This window comes from Protopterus annectens, chromosome 14.part0 (genome assembly GCF_019279795.1).
Source record: "Protopterus annectens isolate FY-2018-M chromosome 14.part0, PAN1.0, whole genome shotgun sequence".
Classification (NCBI taxonomy): domain Eukaryota; kingdom Metazoa; phylum Chordata; order Ceratodontiformes; family Protopteridae; genus Protopterus; species Protopterus annectens.
Genome location: NC_056748.1, coordinates 1,098,674,480 through 1,098,687,164, shown reverse-complemented (window position 1 = coordinate 1,098,687,164; position 12,685 = coordinate 1,098,674,480). Strand labels below are relative to the sequence as shown.

General features: G+C 37.9%; 1 protein-coding gene across 5 annotated transcripts in view; it reads right to left on the bottom strand.

Moving 5' to 3' along the window:
* ZMIZ1 (zinc finger MIZ-type containing 1) overlaps window positions 1-12,685 on the bottom strand; it is a 2,170,450-nt gene that overhangs the window by 815,684 nt on the left and 1,342,081 nt on the right. Inside the window, exon 6 of one of the 5 annotated variants that reach the window (XM_044056883.1) lies at window positions 1,930-2,053. The exons of the other annotated variants lie outside the window; for them this stretch is intronic. The gene's annotated coding sequence lies outside the window, so the exon portion shown is untranslated. The remainder of the gene's footprint in view (window positions 1-1,929; window positions 2,054-12,685) is intronic. 5 annotated transcript variants of the gene reach the window in all.

Here is a 12,685-nt window from a genome sequence, read left to right as displayed (position 1 = left end):
TATTATATTTATAAAGTTGCAGAAAGTGTTCTAAGAACTAAGCCACTGCAGGAATGGAGAAAGGAAATTCTGGCAATAGGAATGACTGCAAGTAGGGGTACAGAAAACTGACAGGAGGGGGCTGGAATTTACATAAGAAAACGGGCTTAGAAGCCAAGACATTGGGAGCAAATAACAAGACAGAGGGAGAGGTAACAGAGTGGAATTAGGGATTAGGCCAAGCAGAACTCTGGACTGCAAATACTAATCTCCTACCAGAGATAGTATCCGGTTACAGCCAAAGGGAAAGCAAAGGGTTGTACTAAGTGAAAGACCGACGGTAGAGTCTGTAATCGAATCTAGAAGAGAAACTGCTGTTAAAAGCAAGATAATTATTATGGCATATAAAACATTGCATAATAACTATAAAAATCAATCAGTGAAGGTTTGAAAGACTGGGAAGAGAGACTGGAAAGGCATTTTACAAAGGAGCTCTAAGTGGACAGCTGTATGGCTCCCACATAAGCAAGCAGGTCCGAAAGATTTCGGATTTTTGCTTGGAAGTGTTTGCATATGTACATTAATATCCAAGATGTAAGACATTTTTCCTCAGCAGCTAACAAATGCTAGAGGTGTGAGAGAAAAGAGAGAGGTAACTGGGAATATGACTTTTTTGGGGGGGATGTGTAACAAGTCAGCAGATTTTAAAAATTTCCCTACAGATTACTTTATCAGAAATTTAGGGGGAGAAAAAGGGTGCAACTAAAAGAATGATTCTTTTGAGCTGGGATTTTCTATACATAGTGAGGCCTTACCAAGGTTAATGCTACTGGCTGCCAAAAAAGCATTTCCTTCAGAATGAAATCAAAATCTAAACCAAATGAAGTATTGAAGGCTGTAAAAGAGATTGAAAAAAATAGAGGTAGGATATTTTGAAAAGGAAGGAGCAAATTACATAAAAATATATGGGATTTGTGGGAACAATACATGCAGAATAATGCACAGAAGGAGCAGTGAAGTTGAGGGGAAGCTAGAAACTGAGAAATTTATTAAATGTTTGAGTGAATAATTGTTAAAACATATAACTAAAGTATAATGCATAGGTTCATAGGTTGGTACTAGGCTATCGGCCCTAAGGCCTATGCAAGCCTAGCCATAACAATTCCCTGGAAATTTTTTCCCACAATATTTACTTCTCTGGGCCCCCGTCTAGCAGGGTGACTGACATGATCCCCTGGGTGAATTTCCTATCTCCCTAAACATGAAAAATGTTAATACGGTTTGCTTTCTTTTCCATTAACGTGTGTGCCTATATCTTAAACATTAATTTAATACAGGTGTTTAAAAAATACACAATTCCAATGTGATAAATGTATGTTATTAATTCTTAAATTTGTAATTGATATTACCTTACACAATTCTATGTGACTGCTTATAAGTTTGTCATAATCAAAATCAATAAAATTGTTTAAAAAATAAATAAAAAATACACAATTCCAGTTTTCAAGGCAGCTTGTGTAATACAAAGCTGCCATCTTATAAACGTGATGGATTAAATAAATACCCCATCCAAAGACAAAGACTGCAGTTCTTCTTTCTTCTTCATGATAAAAAAAAATCACATTATGACACGTATGCACAACTTTGGTTCCACTTCAGACTGTTAAATTTCAGCATGCATTTTGGTCAAGTAGTGTAAAATCCAAAGGTGTTTCTCTTGTGCAATGCAGTGAGGTGAGCAGTGCCACCCCTGTATACATACATACACACACACACACACACACACACACACACACACACACACACACACACACACACACACACACACACGCGCATGCACGCACAATTATGCAGATGAATAAAACAGAGGTACAAATGCAGTCTTTCTTGATAAGATACTTTCAATAAAGTACATACACAAATTCACCTTTCGTATGATCAAGCTAGTACCTGCTTTATGCAGCCAGAAGAAATGCACTTGAAATCTCCCAAGTGCTGATCAGAAAAGCCTGTATGTTCACACCTTCTTCTTCATTCAGAATGATTGCCAATACTTCACAACTCACCTCCCCACCTAGAAAAATAAATACAGCATTCTGTCTCTAAATATAGTTTACTTAAGATGAACTTTTACTTAAGATAAACATCTCTACACAGTTAGGTTTGGTAGTAAATAGGCTGATCACTGACAGACCTATCTTTCTGCTTCCTCATGTGCCAATACTTGCAGTCTTCAATACTAACAATGTATCAAGTATCCTTACAAATAAGTAGAAGAAAACAGTACAACAGGTCAATCATAATGCCTCATTCACTGCTATCTGTCCTAAACAATTCAAAACGTAGCTTTTTACAGTCTAGATGCAATCCAGCCCTGAGGCCCAATACTGCCTACAAGAGTAGGCCCGAATTCTGATGCACCCAACTAAATCACAATAACATTTCATGGCAAATCACCTTGGGACCACCCACTCTGATTTTCACAACAGTTTTCAATGAATAACTGTTAATATGATAACTATTCTACAAGTTTTATTATGAATGATTATAATGCTAACTGTGTTTGTTGTTGTTTTTCTTCCGGATTTTTCCAGGTTAGGGGTCGCCACAGCGGAACTTCGGTCTGCTAATGATTGGCAGTCGATTTTTACGGTGCCGAGGTGCTAGCCCGATGCCCAACCTTCAACGAAGGCACGCCCATTCACGCATGTCTTTCGAACGCCACTCGACCGCGGGGAGGACATGCAGACTCCACACAGAAGGCGCCCAGCCGAGAATCGAACGGGAGAATCTCTTGCTGTGAGGCGAAAATGCTACCGCTGCACCACCGCGGCTTCAATGTTAACTGTGTTTGTAATGGTTATATTTTTTAACTATGTTTTGGAGCTTTTCTCCCTGGGCCTCTGCTGAAAAAGGGCTTTTGCTCAATCAGACAATCCCAGTTAACAAATGTAAAATAAAATAAATAAATAAATGAACACCAATTTTAGAATACATTTCCCATACTCCTTCACTTTCTAAACAATTTACATCACTACAACTTTGCAACGGATTACAAGCTGCAAACAAAAAGCTTGCATACTGAACTGAACAGTAACTGGGACTGCAACTAAATTACTATGAAGTACAAGACAAAATCAGCAAAACAATTTTTTGTTTTGTTTTTCTGGATATTTAACAGATGCAATGGAAAGTAGGTTTTTAAAGGATTGAATACATTTTTCTCAAAAAGAAGTCAAACAGTTTTAAAGTCAAATCAGATGAGTACTAATGAAGGTAGAGCTGTGTTTTTGAAATACAGAAACTTGTCAAAAAATCCTGCTAAGCTGAAAACCCAACTGACCTTCTGCATGGTCTACAGTGTGATAAGTTTGTAAGAGGGGCTTAATAATGTTCTCCACATAATTGGAAATTAATTTGTTTGCGTCTTTCGGCTTTTCCCGGTTAGGGGTCGCCACAGCGGAACTCCGGTCCGCTAATGATTGGTAGTGGATTTTTACGTACCGGGTTACCAGCTCTGACGCACAACCTTCAACGAAGGCACACCCTGTTCACGTATGCCTCCACACAGAAGACGCTCTAGCTGAGAATTGAACGGGACAACGTCTTGCTATGAGGCGACAAGCTACCGCAGCACCACCACCGCAGCATAATTGGAAATTAATATTCTGCACAAATCAAATCTTCCTTGACTTCTGACTCATGACCCACAGACATCGAATGAATTCCGAAGAAAGGATGGGTTGTATCCATTGTTCACTTCCATGACCATGTATACTGCATTCCTAATCATAATGTGAAATGCTACCTGCTACATAGTATCTGGGTAGTTACTGTCACTAGACACACACACACAAACCACAGAGTCTGTCAAGCTTCAGTGACTGAAGATAACCAACAAAGCAGCACTAAAATCCACCAGTTAGTTACTTATGTCTTATACTATTAGTAGGTTAGTAGAACAAAATGTATTTTCTTATTTTCCAGTTATTCTGGTTAAAACTACATTACCTAACATTTTCTAAAAAGAATGACTTGTACTGAGACTGACAGCAAAACCAACAATAATGAAATGTGAGTGTGGTTCATGCATAACTTCCATGGAGTGTCAGCATCTGTGTGGCTTGTGAACATCCAACAGAAAATTACTCAGTTAAAGTGCAGTTTCTGCTTGCGTCACCAGTGTATGCTTGCATGAGGAATAAAATTTCATACCCTTCATAACTTAGTAACGAACCTAGTATTTGCAGTAATGACTGTTATTTACGTATAGGCAAAAATACAACCTCAGCTATGCACCTGCTGCTTAGCACGTTTGACAACATGAACAGGAGGCAGAGAAGAGAAAGAAACAACCATCTTGTCCTCATAGGATACTCGTTTTAAAACATGGGTGAAACATGACATCTCCCTCACAGACTTCTACTAGAGTGCCACTTACTTTTTTCTGACATCGGCTGAGGCAAGAAAGAGTCCCCAACGGGGTAACTTAGCTTTTTAGAAGTCTTCGGTAGTAGAAATCTCTGGATCTGACCGACCGGCACTTGCGAACAGCTTCTGCTTGAACGCGGCAAGAAAGACTGAGGAAAATGGCGTCGGCTGATGCCTTTATACCCAATAAACAGCAGCTATGACGTCGGGTGAAGTGCGACATCAGCCGAGGCCAGACCCAGACTTTGGAATCCGGCCGACCGAGGGGCTGCCTGAGGCAGGACAACCCATATGTTAGGACTGCAGATGCATCCTTGAAGGACATCATGGGTGAAACATGACATCTCCCTCACAGACTTCCACTAGAGTGCCACAGGTAACGGAGTTAGGAAAGGGAAGAAGGAAATCACTGCTACCAAAGTGGCACTTATTTGCACATTTAAATGCAGACACACATGCTTATTAATAATAATGTTGGTTTAAAAAACATTGCTTTTCTTCCTTATAAACCATCACTCTCCATACCCTTGCACTATACTACATTCCATCAAAGAGAACTTCTACATTACATCACCATCCCTCCTACACAAGAGTAATACGTGATATAAACCGCTACATACTGCAGCTCTCTTTCAGAGAGTCACTTCAGCTCAAGCCCCTGCAAGATGGCAGCATGGTCTCTACAGCCTCCCCAAACAGACCTCATCGTTGTAAGCTAGGCTGGGGTTAAGGGGGTGGCTGCCCTGGATGCAAGGTGTTTGGGGGGGTGACAGGCAATTGTGAATGGGACAGTACTGCAATATCAATATTTAGGAATGAATGTTGACACTATTTGCCATTATGGCTGAAGCTCTGTGTGTGCGTGGCACTGGTATTCTAGGTGCAGCAAGTCACTTACTACATTTGCAGCAAGCAGTTTACTACTGTTTTAGCAGAAGCCTCTCTTTTTTGATGGGGCACTAGATCAGCATGATGCACCAGGAGCTAGATAAGACTGCTACAGCTCATCTAAACATCCATATGTGTGCACACACACACACACACACACACACACACACACACACACACACACACACACAGGGCTTCCAATAACTCAGTTTCACAGTAAGGGGCTTCCACTATAACAGCCAAGGAAAGGGTCACCATGGACAACAAAATAAGCTAATAAGACTCCAGTCCAGTTTTAAGAGGCAATATAGTTGTCCCTATTAGCAAATGAGAACCGTCTTTCAAATACATCAGTTTTGAAAACAGAAGAATAATATTAACATATTACACTAAAATCTCAGTTAACCGGAGCAACAAAGAAAAAAAATCGAAGAAATACAGTACAATTTTCATGTGTTGCACTTTGTTTCCCTGCAGAAACATACCTTACATTTTTAGAATTTTACAGTTTTAAAAGGGAAGATAGGAATAAACTCTCTCACTCCCCAACCTAAAAACAAGTCAAACCAAACAAGTAGTACAGGGTACAGTATTAGTCAGGCCTGTTTTTAATAGTAACTCTCAAGCAACCAGAAACTATTGTCATCCAGCATCTGGCAATCACCATGGGCGCCGGTTAACTGAGAGTCTCCTGTATACATACATTTGTTTTGTTGTCCTAGGAACGTACCAACCCTATCTTGGCTGAAAATCAAGAAGAGTATCACATTTGGACCAATGTCCTTAACTTACTCCTTCAAGAACTTGTTTTACATGGTTTACTACCATATAAAATGCTTACGCCACGTAAGAAGACGTTCTATGACCTTGAAATCCCACAAGTTGTTGAAGACATGAGCAGTACAAGTAGGCAATGTTGGCATCTTTTTGATAGGCCCATTCTCTCAAATTATTTACAGCTATAACAACCAAACACTTAGAACACTTAACATAATTACTCAAGCTCTAGTTCAAATACCTCTTCCAGATAAACTTAGACAGCAAGAAACAAATTTTAGCTGCTGTTTTGTCTGTTCTTGTGAAATTTTACGTAACAATTCAATGGGCTGCCTAAATTTAAATTTCAGACTACATTTTAAAATACCTAAACACACAACTTTCCAACAAATCTACAAAAAATTCTCAAACTAGAGATCATTATGGAAACTGATACATCCTGTACTTCTGGTATTTTGATGAAGTTGCTTTCTCTTAATACAAATTTTAAATGTTTAAAAGAGTCTGCATCCCTGCATACATTTTTCTATTTCTTTTCATAACTGGACAACATTAATTTCATCAAGTAGGTTTGTTAGTTTTTCCCCCAAAACCGCTTTTCCAAGCTTAGTTAAAAATTCTAGTATTATCAGTTTGTTTTTACCTTTTACTAGTCCTTTTAGCCTTCAGAAAGCATGTTTTTAATGGCTTGATTTTGGTTACACTATTATTTACTTTAATAAAAACAAAAATGACAAAAAAAAAATCTTCGTGAAGAGTTCCAAGGACCCTGACAAAACAGCTAATGGGAAAATTAGCTGTGGCTCGTACTGTACATACATCTCCAGATATGACTAACTCACAGCCTTGTAAGAATCACTTCAACCACTGTGTTTTCTGAAGGGTGTGTTCCACTGCACTTCACCCCAACCCCTATTTTCACTGTGTTCTAACATCTATCCCACCAGAAGTGTTGAACTGATTTCTAATCAAAGAAATACACACAGAAGGATGAGAGAAATACTAAGTGTCACAAAAATTATGCAGTTATGAGACACGGCTATATAAGGGAACTCAACCACCACTATTTGGCAGACCGAGCTCACCAAAAGCCACATTTGGTCTATCTGCCTTCGCCTCAAAATACACTGGCCAATCTGTCATCATCTACCATAATGACACTGGGACTGCACAGTAACCCAGTATAAATTCTCCCCACAAAAGCAATGATGTCAGCATCACAAAGCAATTGTGCAATATCAAAGCAACCAGCACCTACACAGACATTTCGACATTCACCGTACAGCTAATAACGCTCACAAAGAAATTTCTACATTCACGGTACAGCTAAATAATGTTCACAAAGACATTTTTACACTCACGGTACCGCTAAACAATAGTCACAAACACATTTCTACATTCACTGTACAGCTAAATAACGTTCACAAAGACATTTCTACATTCACGGCACAGCTAAATAACATTCACAAAGACATTTTGACATTCACCGTACAGCTAATAATGCTCACAAAGAAATTTCTACATTCATGGTACAGCTAAATAACGTTCACAAAGACATTTCTACACTCACGGTATCGCTAAACAATAGTCACAAAGACATTTCTAAATTCACTGTACAGCTAAATAACATTCACAAGACATTTCTACATTCACGGTACAGCTAAATAACATTCACAAAGACATTTCTACATTCACCGTACAGCTAAATAATATTCACAAAGACATTTCTACATTCACAGTACAGCTAAGTAACGTTCCCAAAGACATTTTTACATTCACCGTACAGCTAAATAACGTTCACACAGACATTTCTATATTCAGTATACAGCTAAAAAACATCCACAAAGATATTTCTACATTCACCGTACAGCTATATAACGTTCACAAAGACATTTCTACATTAAGCACTTGACTTCCCAACATATATACACAGACACTTCTATACTTCCTGATTAGCTAAATAACATTAATATAGGTACTTCCATACCTAGTACCCTGCTAGTGAACATCCACATGTTTATTTCTACACCCCCTGTTTAGGTAAACAACATTCATTCAGATATTTCTATACCTGCTTACTTTAATATGCACAACTGACTTTTCTACACACACTGCCTATTTAGCAAACATCTACACAGATTATAGTACACTTAATGTTTAGCGAAACAACATTTACACAAGCATTTCAACACCTAGTACCAAGCTAGTGAACAGCCAAATACACAATTCTACTTTCCCTGCTTAGCGATGTAATATTTTACAGACAAATCTAATCCCAATACCCAGCTGGCACTCATCCACTCCTATGCTCACTGCTTAGTTAATTTATTTCCCCAGACATTTCTAATTTCAAACCCACTGGTTAGCCACCAAAATCCACAAAGATATGTCTGTGTTCTCTGGTTCGCTAAATAACATTTAAACACTACTTTCAATATCCAGTAGCTAGTGAACACTCACACACATGTAAGTACATTCCTGGCTTAGCTAAATAACATTTATATGGACATTTGTTTTTTTTTTTTCAAATATAATTTTTATTGCATTTTCCTTTTTTTTTTTTTTTTTTTAAGGACAAGATACATGGAATATTAATTTGCAATAAACACAACATAGACAGGACATATACCATCAGTGTTCAGTTAACAATATGCAGAATTAGCTAACATTTTAACTGTTCACGTTAAATTGTAAGACAAAATCTACTCAGAGATATTTTAATCTTAATAGAATTTACACTTTTTTGGCCATCTCATCTCCCAATCACCATTAATGCCAGCTTGCACCAGCAGCAGAGAAAGTGGTCCTTAGTGGTTTATGTGCCACGTCACATTACTACTGTCTGTTACTACCTCTGGAGTACATTGCTGATGGAAGGGTCTACAAGGAATTCTGTCCCAAAAAAGATGCCTTGCATTTCCTCTACATGTGTATGCCTCCTCTTTTGTGACAGAAGCAAAAGGTCCTTGCAGTTTCAGCTCTTCTAAACATACCTCTCAACTGTCCTTCCTTTTGCATCATATTGTTGTCCTCTTCCTCGTAATATTTTTGACTTTCTGGTGAATCAGTGAGGATTATAATTCAGTCAATAATGCCAGACATTACAATTTCGTAATTTCTCATTCTTCAGAAAATGCATGTTGACACAACACCTACTGTTCGACTAAAATTTTAAGTGAATCAGAGTAATATTTAAAAATTGCTCCCCAACTACTTTTGGCTTTGCCCAGCATTCATAACTAAAGAAGCTGAGAGTTATAAAGTGTGTTCTCTGAGCACAGCCCATATTGTCCATTGCTAAGTTCTGATCTGAGGGAAGTGGAATTAAGAGAAAATGTGTTTTAAATACAGTAAGTACTGAATTCATTATAGAATCCTTGTTCATAAAGTGCATCAGAGGAAGGCAAACAACTATTTCCACACGTTACATTTGTCATACAGTACAACTAGTTCCACAGGATACATTTATCATAAAGTACAACTAGTTCCACAGGTTACACATCATACAGTACAACTAGTTCCACAGGTTACATTTATCATACAGTACAACTAGTTCCACAGGTTACACTTATCATACAGTACAACTAGTTCCACACGTTACATTTATCATACAGTACAACTAGTTCCACAGGTTACACTTATCATACAGTACAACTAGTTCCACATATTACACTTATCATACAGTACAACTAGTTCCACAGGTTACATCATACAGTACAGGATTTTCCAACCATGTATTCTTATACAGGGGGAACCCTTTCATGACATATGAAATCAAGAAACACCGACCACGCTTGTATTTTGATACGGAAACTGAAATCTAGCAAATCATGAGCTCAGAAAACATACCTAAAAAAGGTGGAACCATCATAAATATAAAAAAAATGACAGCTGGTGATGAATTAAGCGGCGCAGGTGTCACTGCATCAGAGCTGAAATATCTGTTCAGCCTGGTCTGGTGACGTGAGTAAGTACTACATGACTGCAGAGATAAGATTATACTCCTATAGTCCTACCTAAAACCTTAGTGAAAACACCTGGAGTAACATCTCCCTGCTTTAGCATATTCTACAGGATCTGTGTCAACTGGCAGTAGATTCATATCAATGAGATTCCATACAACTGAAGTCATTTCTCATAGCAAATTACTAAGGATGACAGTGAATGATCACCTTAAATTTCACCTGTAAATACAAAATTACATAAAGAAAACAAGAAAAATAAGGGATGCTTTATAGAGCCAAAAACATTCCCACCAATGTAACTAAAACTGCACTTGTCACTATACTTCCTCCCCTCACTACTTTACAGTGCTCCCATCCTTACTAACCTCCAGGCTTCACAAAAAAGAAAACCTGAACAATCCTATGATGAAACTGCTAAATTTGCAGCAAATCCACCTTTCAGAACCCACCACTGTATAGCACTAAAAAGATTACTGGTTAGCACTAGCCCATCAATTAACATATAGACAGCTTCTTACCAGCTAAAAAAATATCTAGCATATGTCTGCTTGTTCAGCACTAAATATGATTCTACACAACTATGTTCCTAGTTGGTCAAAACAATCCAATGCCCAAAAACGTCTTTCTACAAACCTATCAAATTTGTAGTCGTAGCATGTTGCAAAGGTCTGGAACCCCTTATCCATATCGATCAGGTCAATACCCTCCTTCACATCCTTCAAAACCATTCTGAAAGACTTCCTAGCAAAAAGCTGTCTCTGTTCTTGCTTAACACCATCAACAACTACTTATTTGTACCTTCCGCCTCATTACTCTCTTATTCACTCACTTCCTAGCTTCAATCAAGTTCTCTCCTCTGACTCTCTATCTAAATATTTTATTTATTTATTAATGGCATTTGATTACCGGGAAAGTCCGACTAGGTAGGAGCATTTTCAGTGAAGGCCCAGGAAGAAAATCTCTAAAGCATTACAAAACATTTTAAGAACGTATTACTCTTAAAGACTGTAAAATTATTAAACAAATACAGTTTAAATAATTATATCAAACTAGGCATAATATGAAAACATTAAGAGTAGATACAAGCTATATGACAATGATTTAGTAGAGAAATTTCAGTCCATTTATAAAGAAATTAAATGTAAGTCAGTATAATACAAACAGGAATGGCAATACGAATTCAGAGCAAAGCAGGCTTATGGTATATTTAGAGAGAAAGCCAGGAGGAAGAAACTGATAGAGGTAAGTGAGTGAAGAAGGGAGAGAAGGAGATGTGAGGGACGAATAGGTATCTGTTCACATTTAGGGATATAGTTTATCCTGATGCTGAGCAAGAACAGAACCAGCTTTTGGCTACTGACCTGAAGGAAAGAGATAAGAAGTTCCAGGCCTTAGCAACATGGTTCTTGCTATATGCCACAAGCCTGTCTCTCCCTTCATACTGCAATTCCTGTTTGCATTATGCTGACTTACTGTTGACGTCTCTCAACTGGCTAAAATTTCTCTAAATATTAAATCAGTGCCATATAAGTTGTATTTATTTTTAATCACCGTAGAGACATTATGTCTAAATTGGTATATTTAAACTGTAGATGTTTTTGTATTGGAAATTCATCCCTGGTCTGGCGTCTACATCACTGACGGACAGAAGCAACCAGTAAATGTCATAACCAAAAATGACCCCCTATAGAAATGTCTGAAACACAAAACTTGTGCGTCACATCTGGGTTGCATGGCTAGGCTTATAAAGGCCCTAGTCACTGTTAACCTTGTATACACCTTTAAACCCATGACCCTATTACTTTTTGAAGACTGTAAAATTATTGTTCTTAAAATGCTTTTGTAATACTTTGGAGCTTTTCTCTCCGGACCTCCATTGAAAATGGACACCTACAGAGCTGGACATTCTCAGTAATCAAATGTCAATAAATAAATAAATGTGAAGAGGCAGTACATCATGTAATAAGCAGATGTTTACATTATGCAATGTCAACCAATCTTATTATACCAAGTATCGTTGCACATATTAACTGCAGTGACAGAACGCATTTAACAGCCTGCATAACAAATCACTTAGGCAGACACAAAAACTGCACTTATTATCAAAACTGTCATCAATGTGTCAAAACTACTACAGTCATAACACGCAATCTGTGGGACTACATAAAACACTACAATCATAACACACAATCTGTGGGGCTACACAAAACAATACAGTCATAACACACAATCTATGGGACTACACAACACTGCAGTCATAACACACAATTTGTGGGACTACACTAAATAGCATATCATAACCTTTTCTGTTTATCATCATCATCATCATGGACACCATTCAATGTCTGACTTATTGTTTGGTATTACCTATGAATTTGGGCAACTAAAAGACTATGGTTTTGCAGGAGACACTGCATTGCTCAGGCAGTCTCCTGAAGCTCTGAAGAAAATGATAGATGAACTTAGAAGTAGTAGTTTAAAAGTTGGGCTAAATGTGACTAGAGCAAAGACAAAACAAAGACAGTGGGGTCACACCTTAGTGCCTACATGTCTGCATTTTAACATTTAATGCTTTCATGTCATTACTGACAAAAACACATGAATTACCCACCTGTACATGGGGACTTATGAAGAGATGGCTATAA